The 3,566-nt window shown below is 46.5% G+C and overlaps 1 pseudogene; it reads left to right on the top strand.

Annotated features, from left to right (window-relative positions):
* Positions 1-2,132: 2,132 nt before the first annotated feature.
* Positions 2,133-2,787, top strand: LOC127688479 (60S ribosomal protein L15-like; annotated as a pseudogene).
* Positions 2,788-3,566: the final 779 nt, after the last annotated feature.

Genomic DNA, 3,566 nt, shown 5'->3' with positions numbered 1-3,566 from the left:
CCTTTAGTTGTCTTATTGCTCTATCTAGAACTTCAAGCATTGTATTGAATTTTTGTTAGGACTGCCTTTATATGCTACTTGGTCTTTTATTCCATTCAGCTTTTAATACTCTTTCTTTGTTCTGTTTGTTCAGTGTTTTGATTTATTATGTGGCAAGGGGACTTTCTTTCTGGTCCAATCTACTCAGTGTTCTATGCACTGCTTGTACCTTTATAAGCATCTCCTTCTTTAGGTTAGGAAATTTTTCTTGTATGATTTTGTTAAAAACAAAGCAATTAGAGAGGTGTGGGTCTGTCAGCCTACTTGTTGCCCTGGAGGAGCAGATTTTGGGTTAGCAGGGGGCGCCTGTTGGAGTTGGGATCTGGGACAAAGCAACTCATGGTGGCAGGGAGGTTAGGGGGGATGGTCTGTGGGATCCACAGCAGATGTGGGCAGGGGTGGGGAGGGAAGATTGAAGCTGGTGTGCTGTGGCAGCTTTAGGGGTGAGCCTGGAGGATCGGGTCTGGGAGAGCCTTGTCTGTGCTCTTATTCTATTAAAGCAGTGGCTGTCAGCCTTCCTAATGCTGTGACCCTTTAATTCTGTTCTTCACTTTGTGTTGACCCCAACCATAAAATTATTTTAGTTGCTACTTCATGTTTGTGATTCCACTACTGTCATGAATCATAAAGTAAATATCTGATAGGCAGGAGACCCCTATGAAAGAGTTGTTTGACCCCTCAAAGGGATCACAACCCACAAGTTGAGGACCACTGAATTAAAGTGTTTATATTTAGTAGCCAGAAAGTTTAATGTGATTTGTTTTGTTTTGTTTTGTTTTGTTTTCTTAGGGCAAAGAACAGGTAAAACATTACTGACAGTACTTGTGTGGACTTCAGTCCTCCCAACTTTGGTAGTACAAACTGACAACTGCTTCCAGCTGTGCTATAGGTCTTTCAAGGAAGAAAATGGCTTTATATACCCAAGTGCATTTATATACACATGCACATGCATACACACGCAAGCGCACACATGTGCACACATGCATATATGTGCGTGCGCACACACACACACACACACACACACACATTCACACATGCACAAGCACGTGCTTCTTTTTTCTCACATAGACACCCTAGCATGGGCTTTGACACCCCAAAGCAATCTCACTCTTACTTATATTCATATAAAGATTCTTACACAACTCACAGTCATTCATGCTGCCCTGGTATCCTCACTGATGAAGGGAGGGTTTGAGTTTACAGTTCAGTATATCACTGTGTCGAGGAGCAGAACAGTTCACACCATGGAAACCAAAAGGCAGAGAAAGATGAGACACAGGAAGGAGTCAGGGCAACATAGAACCCGCAGGACGCCTACCCCAGTGCCCAGCTTTCTCCAGCTCTACCCTATCTGCTATCTTTAATCCCCTCCCAAGAAGAGTATCTTTTTATGACGCTCTTGAGGGGTTGATCCTGAGTAGGCCAGAACCCCAGACATACCCGGAACTATACTTTCCTTATCTCCCTGTTTACCTGATGACGAAGGTTAATAATCATTGTATGTCCATATGCCCTTTCCAAACTCACACATTTTTTTTACTCCGGGTACCCTCACAATCATACACACACCCATTTTTCTCTCATAACTCACACCCACAATTTATAATGCCCCCCCCCATACACTTGAAATTCAGACAGACAGACAGACACCTCTCTTGGGCCTTAGGCTCCTCCTGGCAGGTGGGTCTCCCCTGATCCTTCTGCCTGGCTTGAAGAGCTTGAGCCAAAGCCTGAAGCTGGAGGGCACTTCTTTCAGAGCTGCCTCCAGAAGGAAATGCCTTTGCTTTGACTGCTGGCCCTGGAGAACTTACTTGCTCATTGTCTGTAAGGCTTACCCAGGGGTCATTCTTATTTGGTCTCCCCCCCCCCCAATCCCACCTACACCCTCCCCACCCTGCAGCTCCTCCAGGAAGGGAAGGGTTGGGCTCATCCCACATTTAGGGAGAAGGGGTCAGAAAAGATCCAGTGGCCTTTCTAATTCTATTTTAGACATTGCTGGGAAAGAGGAAGTTGGATTACTTCCTGGGTGTGGTTTATTTATTTAATGGAGGTGCTGGGTCTTGGTTATCTACAGAATCCCAATTCCCCTTCCTTTCCTCAGGCAGCAGCCATCAGGTGAGCTAAGATGGGTGCATACAAGTACATCCAGGAGCTATGGAGGAAGAAGCAGTCCGACGTGATGCGCTTTCTTCTGAGGGTCCGCTGCTGGCAATACCGCCAGCTCTCCACGCTGCACAGGGCTCCCCGCCCCACCCGGCCTGATAAAGCACGAAGACAGGGGTACAAAGCTAAGCAAGACTATGTCATTTACAGGATTCATGTGTGCACCGTGGTGGTCGCAAACGCCCCATTCCTAAGGGTGCAACTTACAGCAAGCCTGTCCACCATGGTGTTAACCAGCTGAAATTTGCCCGAAGCCTCAGACTGTTGCTGAGGAGAGAGCTGGACGCCATTGTGGGGCTTTGAGAGTCCTGAATTCCTACTGGGTTGGTGAAGATTCCACATATAAATTTTTTTGAGGTTATCCTCATTGATCCACTCCATAAAGCTAACAGAAGAAATCCTGACACCCAGTGGATCACCAAACCAGTCCACAAGCACAGAGAGATGTGTGGGCTGACATCTGCTGGCCGAAAGTGCCGTGGCCTCGGAAAGGGCCACAAGTTCCACCACATTGGTGGTTCTCGCTGTGCAGCCTGGAGAAGACGCAATACTCTCCAGCTCCACCATTACTGCCGATACACATGATACTTGTATAATTCATATCCAATAAACAATTTAGGACAGTCAAAAAAAAAAAAAAGAATCCGAATTCCCCTATTACCATAAGTGCTGAAGCTCTAGCTGAACCTGGAAGTGGCAGTTGGGAGTGCTTGACCACTGCGCTCATACATGACACACTAAGCCTATTACATCGACCACCAGGGGCCTTCATCACATCCAGTCAGGGCTTTGAGAGGCTGAACGCCTGCAACCACTTCAGCTTGTCAGCGAGGCTGTCAACACAAAGCAGCTGATTGCACCTCGTATTTGTGATAAACTCGATTGGCATGCAAATTTCAAATGTCTTATTTTGAAGCAATTTTAATCTAGGTTAAATGTAACCTGTCAAATTCCTACCCTTTCCATGCAAGAGCTACAGCAGGGGTGGGGAAACTCTGGGGAAAGGAAAGTGGTTCCTGTGGCAGGCAGGGGAGAGGAAACAAAAGTGACAGAGAAAAGTGCATGTGTCCCCAAAGAGAGCTCCAGTCCTAAGAAGCAGGGTGGCATTGGATACATGGAGGGTCTAGCCTGGAGTAGATCAGAAAGATGATTACAGCTTTGGTTCCCAGACACTGGCTTGTAGAAAAGAGCTGTGGTCTCCCTGAGATCAAGGAAGGGAGGGACTGAGTCACAGTCTTTGAACGACTTTGAACACAGCCTTGGATATAATGATGTGTGCTTACTAACTGCAAATGGTATCAGGTATGATGCACTGACCAGGGATGGTGAATGTTCAAAATCTTCCCTTCTAGAGACTGGAAAAG

Source organism: Apodemus sylvaticus, chromosome 1 (genome assembly GCF_947179515.1).
Source record: "Apodemus sylvaticus chromosome 1, mApoSyl1.1, whole genome shotgun sequence".
In the NCBI taxonomy this organism is placed as follows: domain Eukaryota; kingdom Metazoa; phylum Chordata; class Mammalia; order Rodentia; family Muridae; genus Apodemus; species Apodemus sylvaticus.
This window is presented reverse-complemented; position numbering and strand designations above follow the sequence as displayed.